Below are 16954 nucleotides of genomic sequence, written 5' to 3'. Positions count from 1 at the left end.
GTCAAAAAAGATGAGATGACATCTCCTCAGTATTGCCTTTGGCATTTGCATTCATGTTAGCTTGGGGTTTGTCAGCTGATGAAGAGCTGGGAACAGAAGAATGACAACAGCAAGGGGGTGAAGCAAGTATCATGCCAAAAATTCAGGAGCTCTGCCAGACTCAGGCATAACTTGTTCCACCAAAGAACTAAATCAGAAGAATTATCACCTTTCTCTCTTTTCTCTAAACACAGCAGATATTAAAAGTGCTTACTCTGAGGTTGTGTCTGCTGCAGCAGCCCAATAGGAGTGGATGTCAGCTTTAGCAAATGGCAGGAGTATCTCCTGCAATGCTTTGAGAGAGAGAGAAAGAGCTGGAGAGAAGTAGGTGAAGAGCATTTTGTTTCACCAATTTCTCATAATTTACTGTTTTCCTACATTTCTACTTTTCCATTCCTTAAGGACATATCCAGGGAGTAGCAACTTGAAAGGTCACTTTGCCATGTAAAAAGGGTTTTTTGATGCTGGGGATGCTGTGATCCCTGCCTGCAATTCAACATGCTACAGGACTGCAACATATTCCACTTTACAACAGTGGGATTTCATTGCTTCTAGTCAAAGAAAAAGTCATTGTTGAATTGCATCTTCAAATACTGTGCACTAAAGATACATCAGCTATTAATGGAGTGAAAAGCCTGGGAAAAAGATGGAGCTACTGAATAACAGGAGTTCAGAGTAAGCAGGTGAATTTATTCATATTCTGTTTTGCAGGTAGCACATTTACCCAATGCTAACTTGGACCACATCTACAAATGATGGTGATAAAAAAAACACTCCTATGTTTCAGTTGATACACATCAGAGAACTCCACTACCAAACCAAAAACCACACTCAAACACGTTCCTGGGAGAAAAGTAGGCTAAAGATATTGTCTCCAGACAGGGCCTGTTCATGTGGCTGGTGAAGATTGTTATCTTAGATTCGAAACTAGTAAGAATAACCTTTCCAGCTGCCTGAAAGAATATGAGTGTTCTTAAAAATATAGTAGCTATTGCTTATACACAGCTGTTATTTTCAAAGAAGTTATTGATCTGAGGAAGATAATTTTTTCAGTTGTTTTTTTTTTTCCTAGTGAAACAAGTAACTTTATTAGAACACCGAAGCATAATGGCCAAGGAATAGCTTTATGTCAGAGTCATAACTATAATTGCAGTTTGAATTGCAGGGAATGTTCACCTGCATCTGTGTTTTCAAAATTATCCTTTTTTGAATGTAGAGGATAATGGAACTATGCCAAATGAAGACTGTAAGTCTCTTATTTGCCATTGGGATCCATTTTCCCACCACAGAATTTTCTTCCCAATTAGTTCTTCTCTCAAATTCTCCTCTATCAAAACCTTTTCATTGTACATGGTAGAAACTGCCTGAAATCTTTGTGTTCTCTCTCCAGTCCTGTGACAAGCTGTTAGGATACCCCAGTGATAGAGAAAAACATATTCAAAGTACCTGGTGTATGGCTCTGCCTTCTTCTGAAGAAGGCAATCCACTGACCTGTGTGAACAACTAGGATTTCAACAACAACTTGCTTCGAGTATTTGCTCTAGGTCACATTACTGACCCTACATTCATTAAAATAAGCAGCTGTTTGTGTTTGTACATATGTTTTAGGATTCACATACAAAGGAGTTTCCCTTCTAAACAAGAGGGACTGGATTCCCGATGACAACCCAGGTGAGGAGCACTGCAGGGATGATGACTTGAGATGGGCAGCAGCAACAGCACAAACCTGATCCTCTGCTCACAGAACTTTTACAGAATCAGGGCTCTTTTGGCTGTTAGCAGGGCTAGGGGCAACCATGATCCTGTGGTTATCTACCATAAACCAGTGAAGATTTAGAATAAGATCTTTCTCCTCCCCTCCCTGTTCTCCGCTTACACCTTTTTCTTACTCCATTTATTTGCAAGGTGGCTGGCTGAGATCTTCTACTTAGTGTGGGGGTTCATTCCAGGCTCAGGGGTGATGCAGATTTCCCTCTCAGGGTGTTGCTTGGGTAGGGCCTTTGCCAGACATTCTGCAACTAGAGAGCAAGAAAAGGTCTGTAACGGTAATTCACTGAGGCCACAAAAAAAAAAAAAAAAATCAGAAGCAGAGAGGAGAACATAGATCGTCAGAGAAATGCCTTTATGGATTTTGATTTCACCATGCATGTTTATTTGGCTGCTTACAAACTTGCAGGGTGAAGAGCTTGGGTTTCTTTGTCAAAATTCAGTTTGGAAGTGTCCATCATGAAACGTTCCGTCCCAAATGAATTAGATCCTCAAAAGAGAGTTGATTTTATACAGAGCCACAGGTACATTATCACAGACCATACACATGAAGTCCCTCTTGACAAAAGGTACTTTCTCATTACTCCTTCTGGACCTTATTTTAGGCTCAACAATAGGACATTAAAAGTTCAGGGGAACAGGACAGCAGCTCATCCCTGCAATAGCAGCCAATTTGCCTCCAAAAAAACCATGAGCACATTCACCTCAAAAGAGTTAATGGCATGACTTGCTGCAGCTTTTCCATAGAAAACTAATCTTGCAAACTTGACGTGTTGTTTTATCTGCAGAGTGGGTGGAGCAGAGAGCACAGCTGAAACGTGAACTCTGACCAAGGCGGACAAAAAAGCCTTCGCAGCTCTCGGCTTGGCGCAAGGTTTCGGTTCATTAGCCTCGAAATGTTTCATTAACAGAATGCTTTTGGCATGCTACAAACAAACTGTGAGGGCCCAAACATGTAACAGCACTCTGTCAAAAATGAATGTGGTTTATTCCCTTCTGTAAAATATTTAGAGAGAGAACGACAAAGTTAAGCAATGGTCGTATCTGGTGATCTAAACAGAAAAGTAACAACATGATAGCAAGCACCTAAAAACACCTTTGTTCACTTATATTTCTTACAGTGCTACAGTTTTATTTCTGACTGAGAAGCAGAGTTGTTTCTACCTTTTGTGTCCTTTTTTCAAATGTTTTAAAAGAACGGAAAATAGCTAAATACATGCTGGTTCATTTAAAGGGTTCTTAAAATTATTTAAGGCTAGAACTTTATTCTTCATTTGACCTGAATTAGTTCTTGCCCATCCCTGGTCTTGTATGTAAAGGTCAAATATCGTAATTTCTGTTCTGGCAAAGCTTTCAGTGAAGACAGACATTTTTTTTGTGGTACATAAACACAGCCTCCAGAAAACCAGCAGAGGCAGGTGGAGTTTTGCCAGAAAAAAAAACCAACTTTGCAAGGACAGGCTTTTTTTTTATCAAATAAACACAAAGAAAAATACACAAACAAACTAACAAACTAACAAACAAAAAACATGGCTCAGATTTTAAATTCAGCCTTCTCTGAGATTAGAGAAAATTTTACTCCTTACTCCAGGCTTTATGATTCTTGCTCACATATTTTGACAACAAACTGTCATGTCTCAGAGCAATGAAGAAGCCAAAATTTCTCTAATACAATGGAGCCCAGTGTTCTCCTTGAGGTACTTGAGCCCATGAAAATAGGCAATTTTTCTGAGTCTCTTTAGTTGCATACATCAATTAAGTTAATAAAAAGTTACCATGCAAACAGGATCTTCTGAAAGAAATTTAATAATATTTTGGAAATGTGTCCCTCTATATTGGGAATGGTTTTTAATGGTTTGAGTGAAATGACAGATCCTAAACAGATAATCCTGTGTATTAACCTTAAGATATGTTGGAGCAGAGGCCATAAATCCAAGGAATTCCTAAATTGTCTTGGTTGACTCTGCTGGGACTAAATAAAAAATAAAGAATAAAGAATACCAGCAGTGCTAGGACAGCTAAGGAAGGCCTAACATTGGCTGAGGAGCTGCTGAACTCTGATTTTTCACAGACACAAATCTCCCTGCCCAGGTTCAGCGTTGTGGCTTCTTGGTGCCTCCAGAAGACCCCACTGGTGCTTCCTTTCAGTGGGGCAAACAGCAGCTATTGCCTTCCAGGATGAGGGAGCATTTCTAATGTAGGGATATCTGGACTCAGATGTACCTATTCCCACCTGGAAAAACCTACAGTGTGGGGGTCACTGCATGTACCAGGAGAAATAGGAATAACTCTGTGAATCTTCAATTCAGTTGAATTTCCAATGATGTCAATAATTTTGGGTACAGAACAGAGTCTTTTCCCATGAATATTCTTTTTTTTTTCAGGAATTAAACTGCATTTTACCTAATAATACCATTTTTGCTAGGGGTAACTTCTATTTCAGAAAACTTCAGAAGAAACAGGAATGGGATAGGGGAGGGGAAAGACTGGGGGATTTTGGCCTTAAGATTTTGCTAAATATGTCACCTTATAGCACTTTATTTGCATATCTAGCATTTAAAGGGTTACACATGTAATTATTTAACGTAACGCCAAATAAGCTGTTTGATTTTCTTTCATCATGAGCCAAACATTAGGCTTCGAAAGGAATTCCTTTAAACTTCAATAATATAAAGGCACGTGGCAATGTGAAAGTTACAACTCTAGCTTAAATGAGTCAGACATAAAAGTATTTATGACTGATATTCTCCGAATATACCAGCTTCAGACACTTTAAAGTCTAGTTCTGCTCTACAAGGTTAGGTACTGGAATATCAGCCATCGCACATCTGCAGAACTCTTACTTTCAAGCAGAGTCCAGTCCCTAAACCTTCTTTTTTTTTCTGCTTTAAGAAGAAGACTCCAACATTGCAAGCCACACCAGGCCGTCAGCACCTGAAGCAAGTAAAAGCAATTCCTTTATGAACTTCCCACCAGTTATTTGTTTTGTGAGGCTCATGGAGAAAAAGAATAAAAAAACAGTGAAAAGAATTGCACATGAAAGAGAGAAAGAAATGAACTGAATGTTGTTTTTTCTTGATGAAATAACAGATTTGATCTTAGGCTTTTTACAAACTCCAGCACAGGTGATCATCATTTGTTCTGTCAAAAGCATTTTCAGTGACACAACCAGAACAATGTGGCTGTGATTACAAGGATCAGCATGGATTGAAAGATACTCAGGGCATTTACCAAAGGGATATTTATAGCGGTGCTAAAGACATTCACTTTTTTAAACAAGCTCACAAATTTGAGGAACAGAAGGTTTGAAATCAGGGTTGCTCCATTTGATTTTCCCTTTGCCGTGCTAACCTGCACAGCCGTGTCCTCTTGCAAATGAAGGCTGAACACACCAGTTGAAATGTTATTGTCATAAAGTCAAACCCAAATGCTGAAGAGGAAAATTGAGATAGTTTTCATTGTGAACTTTGATGTGAAGCATCACAGCTTTTGGAGGACAGCCATACCTTTGATCTTGCAGAAATTGTGAGGAATCAACCACCTTGAATCCAAATCGTTCCGCAGGTGATTTATAATGTTATAACAGGACTGAAAGGACTTTTCAAAAAGTCATGTAACCAGCAAAGAAAAAAAAAAAGAAATGACAAAGATTTAACAGAAATTCAAGCAATTCTGGTAGCAGGCAAAGTAAAGTTCACTGCATGCTCTTTATTTTCTGGCAGAAACTCTGAGACATCCAAGCTTCAAAATTAGCCTGCCTGACTTCTAACAGCACTGAAATAGATGAGTGCAGCCGTTTGGGTGCCTCAGCCCTGCAGACAGCCACGGGGCTCGCATTCTGCACTGCGGGGAGGAGGCAGAGCCTCAGGGAAGGAGCCTCTCCTGATGGCAGACTGGCTCCCCAAAGCCTGTCTTCATCAGGAGGGAGTGGAGGACAGCTGCAAGGCAAATGCTGCCAACTTTAATTCTCTCCATTAGTGGATCATTATCAAACGAGAGGGTTAATGAGAGCGGGGATTGCGTTTACTGTAAAGGGCTGCCCTGTGCACATCAGGCTCCCCTCCCTGGAGGGTCACCAGGACTTTACTGGCAGCAGCCCTCAGGAGAGGCTGCAAAACCTGGTGGCATGGCCACTGTCACATGTGGGGAGCTCCCTCCAGGACAGATCCTTGGGTCTGAGGCATGCCCAAGCAGCTCGTGGGAGGGCAGAGAGAAGGGTCTGGGGTTTGGCATCTCCTGTTGGCATCTCCTGGTGCTCTGTGTCCCCAAAGCTGCAGGTGGCTCCACAGAGGGGCTGCTCCCATGCACCCTCACCCAGCACATCTTTCAAATTCACTTCACTTCCAGCTTGTTCGGGCCTTTCCAAATAACTGCATTTTGCTTTTGTTAAATCCATTGTTCCTGAAGCACATTAAACTATTATCCCTGAGAAAGCCAGAGTAGAGGTGATCACAATACCAGAAAATACCAAACAGGGACGACTTCATACACTTAGGATTCTAAATTTTTGGCCTCTCAGTGATTCCTCCTATATGAACTGAGACAAAATTTTAGATTTGAGATATCTTGTTTTAATAATGCTCAATGAAATTAACTACTCAACAGCATTTCTACATTGACATAAGTACGGAACTCAGTGAAAAACTGTGTTTGAGTTGTGTGGTCAAACAAGACATATAAAACCATAGACTATTAGATTAATCTAGAAGAGCGAAAAGACTATTTTATTATACTTTTAATGAAATTTTTTTTGAAATTCTTACTTAAGAGCATATGCAATACCCATAATCGAATTTTTATTTAATGCAGAGCTGGACCATTCTCTTGAATTTTTTTTTTTTTTTTCAGTCAGAATTATTCACTTTGTTCAACTGAAATGCATCAGTAGTTTCAGACAACCCCAAACTTTGTTTTGTGGATACAAGATAAAAATTACCTACCTTCATTTAGAACATCAGCTCCTTAAAAGCATATGTATCATGGATTTTGCTTTTATAGTTTTAACTTGAACTTGAATACCAGATCTTGAATTTCCTCATGACTATTTGTTTCTTGTACTTTGAGATGTGTTACGTTTCTTGAGAACTAGCTAGTTTAAGTTTCAAAGTTTTGTGATGGTCTGTTTGGATAAAATTACTTCCTGTAGCCTTCAGCAAACAGTTTTTTATGTCACAGCTCTTTTCCTTTTTGTTTTTGTAGATTTGTAGGATACAGGTAAAATGTAGCAACACAAAATTTCCCAGTGCTTTGAGATTCCCCTGCCATAAATCTTCCTGCTGAAATACATGCTAGGCATGTCTTAAGAGAAATCATATACAAGAACATGACTTGATCAGCATCCCAGTGAGATACAGGATATTTTTCAGCTAGGGAGTTAATGGATGATGATACTATATTTGGCCAGTAAAAATAATGACACACTTTCCCCTGGTCTACAAGAACTACTCCCACATTGATTTTAACTTAATATCTCCCTCATTAGGAACCTGCACAGAAGTTTGGCAGAAATACCCAAGACACTTATTGGATCATTCGCTGGTAATAATAGATATTGCTTTTATTTTTTTTTTTCTGAGAATGTACAGGCTAATCATAAAAAGGATAGCCCTGAAACAAAAGCTTTTTACAAAATACAGATTTTTATCAACTCCATCACTGTTGAGGTTTAATATTTTATGGAGCTAAATAAAACTCGGACTTCTCCACTTTCACGTTGTGGGATGCAATAAAAGCTTAAGAGGCTGATTTGCTCCGTGGCTGAACGACATCCATTACACATCAAATGCCCTTCACTTCACAGTGGACTCTGCCTCTGATATGATCAGGCTCCCAAAGCCCAGGTAACCTGATATACAATTTCAAAATGGAGAAGCCCATGCCAATAGCTGGGGAGTGGCTCTTCTGCAGACCTGCAATGGTTGAAGAACTGGATCCACAGCTCACCAGCAAAAAAGCCATAAAAAGCAGTCCTTTTTTTTCCTTTTAATTGAGCCAAGTATTCAAATATAATTCTACTTAACAAAGCATCTGCTTTAATTCCACTGTAGTCTACAGGGTGTATGTATCTTGAGCCTTGGACATGACAAGCACCAACACCCAGGTGCTGTGAGCCCCTCTGAAGGGAGAATGAAAGAGTCACCTGGCTCTTTCCCCAACTGGGAGATTGACAGGACACTCATCCAATTGCTCCTGTAGCTAAGAAAGCCACCAAACTATTTAATGGTGGCACAATTGAGAGTAATAACTTGACTAATAACTCATTGCCTGATTGTTATTTTTAAGTGCACTCGTGAAAATTAAAGCTCTGGGTCTGCGGCGTGAAACCATTATCTATACAACAGCTCACAGAGAGGGTTATCTAATAACATGAGAAATCTATTAGACTCAGTGGAAGCAAGAACTAAAAGAAATAAATCATGCAATAATGGTAAATCAGATCTCTAATTATGGCCCCACACAGGAGGCCAGAGGAGAAATATGTCCCTAGAACCACTATGTGGTATTTCTCATCCTCTCTCTTGTTTTAGAAGCATTCAATCATATCCTCCTGCCTACATTCCATCAATCCCACAGTAATTCCTGAACAGAACAGGTATGCTTGTGAAGAAGATGACTAGCAATCACAAGTCTTTTTCTAAACTGCTCACAGACCAGAATCTCAAAATTTTTCTCTGCTATTGGTGCTGGAAACACCAGCACCGAAAACCTGTGGGGTCAAAAGAGCTTCAAATCCTGAGCACTTTCTTTATAACCAGATAATTCTGCCTGTGCTGGGGACAAGCAGTGCTGGTGTCTGTTGCTACACACAATCTAGTTGTGTCTGAAGGTCTCTTTCCTGCTACCCCTGGAATCTGAGCAGTGCTCTGTCCTGGGACCCAAAAGACAGCAGTGAGTGGGAGCAGATCCATGTGGAGCTACAGCACCTTTCACCTCCTCTCAATTCAAAAGCACTGGAGGAAACCAGCCGTGGCAGAGGGACCCCAAAGAAGGGTACTTCATTTCTCCACTGCCATGATGTGAGACCTCTGGCAAAGCCACTCCTTTCTCTGCTCCAGCTATGAGGGCTTTGTCAGGTCAAGTGTGAAAGTGTGGAAGGATTCTAGTCCTGCTTGGCACTCCTCATGTGGGCATGGGCTGCAGCACTGCCCCTGGGCAGCCCAGCCCACCACCTCTCCCTGCCACCCCATGCCCACAGGCAGCTGGGGAGGTGTGGGACCTCCTTGTCCCAGAGATCTGGAAGCTCCAAGGGCTCCCTGTTCCGTGGTGCCCTGTCTCTGCACCCTGCCCAGGGTGCCTGGCTGAACCTGCCTGCCATATCAAGCACTGCTAATGCAAACAGTCCCACAGTATCTCTTCATTATTTTGTTGGAACTGGGGACAGCGTGCACTTGGGAGTTGTCCTGGTTGGAAAAACTTCACGCCAACTGGATGTACTCAAAAGTGGACCTGACTCAGTAGAAATGATGTATAAAAATCATTGCAACCATCTAGATAAAAGTAAATAAGCCGCAGAGTGGCATAAATAACAGTTCTGAAAACATCATCAGACTTTTGATTTTTAGCTCAAAAAAAAGCCTATTGAGAACACAATTTATCAGGAAGTCATGATGCCCTTTGCTTTATCTTAACCACTTTTGCATGCACAACTATTCTGTTGGACACTGACTTTGGGCCAAATCCTGTTCTAATTTCTTTCCTTGGTAATCAGCAATTCTGGCTGACAGGAGGCTGCTCTGCAGCACTGTGGTTTTCCACTTGGAGGTCTGTTCTGAGGTCAGTGGGTTTGCAGAGCTGTTCTCAGGTGGCTTCTTCCACCTGTGTGAAAGGAGAGCAGTGATGCCGTGGGCACACTGCAGAGAGGAAGGGCCATTCCCCTTCTTTGTCCTCATGTGGGAAGCAGAGTTAGTAAATTTTGTTTTTTAAGCTGTGTCTGTATGGCTAAAGAAGCTGAAATTAATGTTAAATAAAGCAGGCCTGAGGCCAGATCACCTGGTCAAATCCCTGCCACACCGTACTTGGTCCTGGGTTTCTTTAGGACCATATTGTGCTGCCAATATGGAAAATTAAGACAGAACCATCATTCTTTGTGTCTTTTTCTGTAGTTCCATGTTTTTGAAATGCTGTGAGAGCTCTGTCACTGCCCACCAGAGTGGTGTTTTCATAGCTTGAGGCCTTTGGTAAGAATTGTTTTCAATATGTAATGGCACATGAGTATGCATTTAAGGGCCTACAAATCTTCCCAGGACAGTGCTGGAGTACTCTGTAAGGTGAAGGCAGTCGGAAAGTTTGCAGTCTCACTCTTCCTGCCTTTGGGACAGCCATGGCCATGTTCCATTCCCTGGTGGACACTGGGGTGTGTCCAGTGTGGTGCCAATGTGCAATGAAACAGTGTGGACAAAGGGGATCCACTTCTCTGAGCCCCGAGCCTTGCTTCCTTTGCAAATACAAACATATCTGGGGATGCAAAGCTGTCATTAGGTACAAGCTAAGGCCAGTTTTCACCCACAGAAGAGATGAGCAGCCACCTAACACCCCAAATTACATATTCAGAGTGATACTGACATCTCAGAAAGGGTTTGCACCCCTATTTCCAGGGAAACATTTACGCCTACAAGGAAATAACAGCAAAAAGGTAGCTTTGGAAAGCTTTTTTTTTTCTGGATGAAGTTTCTTGTATCTGATGTGCATTTTAATGAGAAAATAATATATATATATAACTTTACACTGTTTGAAGCAAGGCAAATTTAGCTACATTTTTGCAGAATATATCTGAAAATGGGAAAAAATACTCTTTAATGGAAACCATTTCCATTTACACAGGAATGAAACAGAATAAACTCCACATTTCCACACTTACATATTACTGTAGACATAAAAATATTCCTGTGGGATCACACAGTCAATCACCTACTCAAGGGGATATGAATGATGACTTCAATAGAAGATGGACATAAATTTTAATTAGTTGGTTATTTGATCTTGTGTTGTTAGTGATGGAGGATCTCAGAAGGGAATTAAGTATGCTTAAGACTGAAATTGCTTAGAACCAAAACACACTGCAAGGTAAGTTAGATACCACTAAATTAAAAGAAACTTTGCACCTATTAGAGATACAATAAAATAAAAATGGCAATTACAACCAAGCAATCAAAAATGCAATTGAGATCAAACCAGCTATGGGGATAACTAAATTTATCCTTGACTTAATCAGATCTGCTAAGTATTTTCAGCAGATTTGAGAAAAAGTATTAACATTCTTGGGAACATTTTCTCTTGGAAGACACAATTGAGGAATAGAGAAACTAGGTCCAGGGTTTTTTTCTTTAATGTATTTTTTCTTTTAATTTCACCTTCTATTTATGTATCCTAAGCAAAGCATCTCTTGCATCATCTATACACTTTGTTTGCTCTCTCCAGAATCCCAGTCTTTCACCTACTATCTGTTAGTTATGCCAGGAACACCTCTAAAGTTGTCACAGCTTAAAAAAAAAAAATTACGTATTGTCTTATAATTTTTCAATCAATAAAATTGTGCATGTGCAGCTTAACATGAGGCTGGGCATGTAGAACTGCAGCCTGCTTGGGAAAGGGAAGCAGGGCAAGGAGAGATGCTCCAGCCAGCCATCCCCTGAGTGCTGGGATGCTGCTGGCGAGCGCGTGGCACAGTTCTGACCTCTGCCAAGTGTCTCATTTTCCCCTGACAAGCTCTGGGCACGGCTCAGGGTTGCTGCAGATGGAGAACCACTGCCAATAAACAGCAGGGGACGAGGTTTCTCTTCTGGGGGGCGATGGAAATGAAGCCGCGTGGTTTTGAGCCAGGCCAGGCAATGCCAGCTGCCCCCGGGCCAAAGGGAGCTCCCACGCGTTCACTACTGCATGTCGAGCTTCTGCACACAAGTGTTCAGGCTGCCTTAGCAGCATGTAATGAAATCAATCAGTCCTGACTATTGCTGGCACCCCTTTCCTGATATTCTTGGTTTTCAGTGTTAGAAAATGGCCACATTCGACATTACAAAAACTTCAGCTTCCTGAAATCTGTGTGCCGCTGCCATTTGTGCCATTTGTGCCATTCCTGCACCATTGCACAGCTACACCTTGGACCTCTTTTTAGAGGTCCACATTAGATATATGGATGTTTAATGGTGGAAAATTGTTCGTTTTCTCATAATTAAATGACAAAAAAATTGTTGAAACCTTGGATGAAAATCTATACATAATTGAATCATCTGATAAAGCTCATGAATGTTCAGCAATGTCAAAGAAACAAACTAATGAGCCAGGATCAGAATGGACAAACACAGCCACCTTAATTAAGGAGTAGAGTTTTTTTTGTAATAATTTTCTTGCTTACATGTATTTTCCAATTTTTGTTCATAACAAAAAAGGAAATAATTTTTGTAATCGGCTTGTCACTGACCTTGCATTTTTCATCCTTCTTACTCCATCTTACAGATCTCTGGCCACTCAACATGCAAGACCATCACAGTTTGTTGACATGCTTCTACTGTGATCCCATATGACCTTCTTCTCTGGCAGGGTGTCTGTCTGAAACTGTTTGCACAATCTAATCCTCCTTTAAATATAATTTCTATTATAGAAACAAAAAGCCCTGTCCTCTTTTCTAATAAATAACCACAAATCCAGATGCAAAATCATGAACAACATGAAAAAGATTCCTGTTAACTCTGAGTATCTAACACTTTTTCCTTTAATCAAATCTTCAACAGTATAGTATCAATTTACATCTTGATCCTACATGTCTAAAGCTTAAATACATGACAGTTCATACCTAAATTAACTATTTTCCCCCTGTTTTCATTATTAGAATTTGTTAATAATCTGACTGCTCCTTTGCCTGAGGAAGGGAGGAAGAACTGACCTCTTCACTAGGGGAGAAAGGAACCATTATTATGTTGTATTATGTTGTTATTCTCTTCTTGTCCAAAGTAAAGCAAATTTCTAGCAAAATTTAAAGCAAATTTTGGAGTCATCTGGGCAGTTGATTTAAAATTCAGTAAAGAAGTTAGAAAATTGATTGCCTTATATGTATTCACATACAAGACTGTATGTACAACAGTAAAAATAATATAGAAGAAATGCAGTACAGGAGTAGGAAAACAAAATATCTTACCAAGCTTTATATTTAAGTATAACTTCACAATTATAATTTGGTAAGTAAAATATGAGTCCCTGACAAATAACTAAACAACTCTTAATACAGAAAAATATGACTACATAAACCAAATAATAAAAAAAGCAATTAATATATCAGTAAATAAGCCAAACATTATCTAGAGCTCTCTAAAAGAGCAAACCACACCATAGAGACTGAAAAGAAAACTTTAACTGAACTATTCATTAATAGATGATTGGATTTTTAAATATCCTGAGTTTCTTTACAAACTAAAAAACACTTGCAGAAGAACCTCCAATATGTACCAACACATGGATTGGAACCATATGGCCAAATAGTTACTTTACATGTAACAGTTGTGGGAGTGAAGGGAGTTCTGCCCAAAGAGCTGTTAACTACTTCAATCAAATTCACTGTGACAGCCCTAAGCTTGATTTTAAGAACAAATACAGGCAAATGCATGCACACAGCTGTATTTAAGCCTAACTTGCAGGAATCCAGCTTGGAGGATTTGTGCAGAGTAGTTAGGACATAGGTCATTAAGGTCTTATCTAAAAGATAATCTCCCTAAAAAATTATGGAAACCTATTGGTCCAGTCACCCAGCACTGGACAAGGTATTGAAGAACATGCTTCAGGAGTAATCCTCTACTGGCAGGGGAAGAGATTAAATGGCCCAATAGCTTTTTCCATCTTTAGTTGTTATGATTGCACTGTAATCCGACTAGTGCCACTTGCCTGAAGAGGGGAAGAAGACCTCAACCTTGGGGGTAGGGAAAGACACAATATTTCATTGTGTACAATATTTCAGAAGCTATTCTTCCCAGAGAGCTCCTCTCAGATTAGTGTTGTTGGGAAAGATTTATCATTTGCATTCCCATTTCTGCAGTCAATCCAAGTAATATGATTGTGGCATTAAACTTATCCTACAAAAGGTATTTGTTTAAGACATTTCTTTTCCATTATTACTCACACAATGAATGTATGCACTTGGTTTCTAGAAGTCTGCACCAAAAACAACTTTTAAGCCCAGAATCACATTTCCTTCTCCATCGGCCTTAATTCCTCTATTGAAACTTTTTGCTGACTAGTTGAAAGGGGCCGTTCACTCACTTTGCAAAACCCAATATGCGATTTATTCCCACATTTCAAAGGAAGAATGGGAAGCTTTTAAATCTCTACAAAGGAACCGAGTAATACTGATCAAGCCCATCTGACAAGGGGACAGATGTAGGGTGATGAGTGAATTCTATAAGACGCTTTAAAATTTGGATCAGTAAGAAGACAAGTGTCTTCCAGGAGCAGCAATTTGATTCTCCACAGCACAGCTCTCTTGGCTATGTGGAAGGTCCTCTTTCAGTGTTCAAGAAGCACCAGCTCCATCTCGACAAGGTGGAAGTGTTCCAGAGCTAAAGCTCACTGCAAAGGGAGGTCACCTACACTGCAACTTGTTAGAGCTTCTTTTTTCCAAAGTCCAAAAATCCTGAGGAGCAAACTTATTAGAAATGCTCTCTTATCCAGGAAAGGGTCCTGTGCCATCCCCACCTCTGAAACTGTTTATCAGCTTCAACTCTGTGCTACTCATTGTGTCTCAAACTTTCTCAAGTTCTCTTTGCTGTCGTGTTATGTGTAAAATTTTTCACAATAATTTCTAAAAAATACCCTCTTAGTTCCTCACCTCATCTCATGCTACTTCCAGTCACACAGCAGCAGCATCCATCATGCTTTCAGCTTCCTGCAGAGCCGTATTTTGATTCTTCTGTTATAGCTGAAGGATCTGACTTGGCACTCCTTTAACAATTAATTTTATGCAAAATTTCCTATGAGATTCATCCCATTAAAAGTGGGCAAGGTGCCATGGCCTGCTGGGTCCCTGATCTACTATCAAAGCTGGTGCATCCCTGAGCATTTCTGGTCTTTATTTGCCTTCATTAAGGCTCTGATCAGAGTAGAAATAAGCCCACACAAGAGAGTATAAAGATTTTGGAACCCGTAGGAAAAATGTGAGATCCAGCTTGGTTGACATCTTAAATCCAGGTCATCACTACAGTTGCACCGTAAATAGCCATTCTTACAGGTGCAAAATGGGTGTAAAGAGGCAATCTAGGAGTCAGCATGAAACCAATGTAGGTCTGGTCACAGTTTTTCTAAACAGTTGCAACCACTGGGGAGCTGAAGTACACAAGCAGCAAGATAAAAATGAGTTTGGTAGATATTTGTACCCAATACAGAAGCTCCCTGCAAGAGTATATCAGAAAGTAGCTAAAGAAGTTTTCACCTTTTGGATAAAGACAAGCACAGAATTTACCATCATTTTCCTTCAGGAATAAAAAAGTCTCTTTGGACTTTTCTGCTCCAAAAAAAAAAAAATAGGGAGGATATGAAGCTATGTTGCCCTTACTCTTGGGGAAATACAGGTAATTATTGCAACAAGATTTTTGAAAGGGTTTCTGAGTATACCTTAGAACTTAGAACTTCTGTAGTCATTTTATTACGTAATACTTTTTTTACTGTATTTATCTTTTTAAAAGACTGAATCAGTGATTTCAAAGACTGAATCAATGATTTCAAAATGTCCCAGTTCTCCACAGGAAGATGTGAATATAACAGAACCTCACCAGCTTCCTTTTGCACAAAAATAAACAACCTCACAGTAAGTAACTGCCCTTTGCTGTCTTAATAAAAGCCCTCTTTTGTTTCACATCCTTAGTAATATTATTATTTCAGTTATTGTACTGCAACAGTCATGGTGCAGACCTGTAGCTTTGGAGGGTAATTTAAATTATTTTCTTCACCGAACACTGATATCTGTGCCCAAGAAAGTGAGGAAGCATTCTACCATGTCAGACTTGCCTTGCATGAAGATGCCTCCTCCTGCAAGGAGTCCTTTGTGTTTTGATGTACAGTTGTCCTGAAGCCTCTTTCCATTTTGTCCTATTCAGCTGAAGCAAGAAGAAACAAAATAGGGAAGTTAAGACTAGAAACAGGAGAAATTTAGGGAGTTATTTCTATAAGTAGAAACGACTTCTGGAAAAGCAACTATAAACAAGAAGGGAAGAGGTAGTTCTTTCAGTTTGTTTTGTTTTCTTACCTTCCTCCAAGCATGCTAAGGGAAAAAAAAAAAAAAAAAAAGGCAGATAGAAAGATGCAGATGGAGATACAGAATGTACCCATTAAGTATCTGCAAGGAATGCTTTATCAGCTTGCTCTTCGGCTGCCGAGTTGTGCATTTCAGGGCATTAGATTCCCAAGAGCGAGGATCTATAGAGGATTCCTACCTTTGGAAAAGAACAAAAACACAGAATAAAAGCCTTAATCTTATAACCCCCAATCTAGCCAGCTAAATCCCCAATTAGCAATTCAAACAGATTAATATAGTCCTTCCCTCCATTAAGCATACCCGACATCATGTGGTTGTGTATTTTAAAGTTACATTTTTCTTGTGCACAGCTCTTTTTCTCACCAATGTTGACAATTCCTTTCAGGCCATCCTACTTTTCCATAGACTGGGAACGGGCTCTTTATCTTTTTGCTTTTCTTTTCCCCTTTTTTTTTTTCTTTTAAGTGCAGTCAGTCTCGTTGATGCATTCTGGCAGAATCTCTTAAATTGATGCCTTTTTTTAAATTGAACATGTCTCCAGATGTCTGTCCACCTTGCTGTTTCCATACTGCAGGCTGTTTGCAGTGCTCCCTCTGAGAGCAATGTAGAGGGTGGAAATGGCACACTTCTCTGGCTTCCTCGAGAATTCACTCTTATTCCCATCAAACTCATGAGTGCTGTAACTTTAATGATGGTTTCTGCTCTTGACTGGGGAGAAACCAAGCACAGGGCTGTCCCAGCTGGGAGGAAGCACTGCTAATGCCTCCCTGAGAAAGGCACTTTGGATCTTTCCCAGATTTCTGAGAGTAAGCCAGTGCCAAATGCCTTCAGACATATCAAGATCATGTTTCTAGAAAGTATGAATTACCTGTGACCACTAGAGGTGGCCAGCAGTCTGTTTACAGACCCTATAAA

The sequence above is a fragment of the Lonchura striata genome, chromosome 2 (genome assembly GCF_050655825.1).
Source record: "Lonchura striata isolate lonStrDom1 chromosome 2, ASM5065582v1, whole genome shotgun sequence".
Classification (NCBI taxonomy): Eukaryota; Metazoa; Chordata; class Aves; order Passeriformes; family Estrildidae; genus Lonchura; species Lonchura striata.
The sequence above is the reverse complement of the archived record's forward strand: the minus strand, read 5'-3'. Positions refer to the sequence as shown.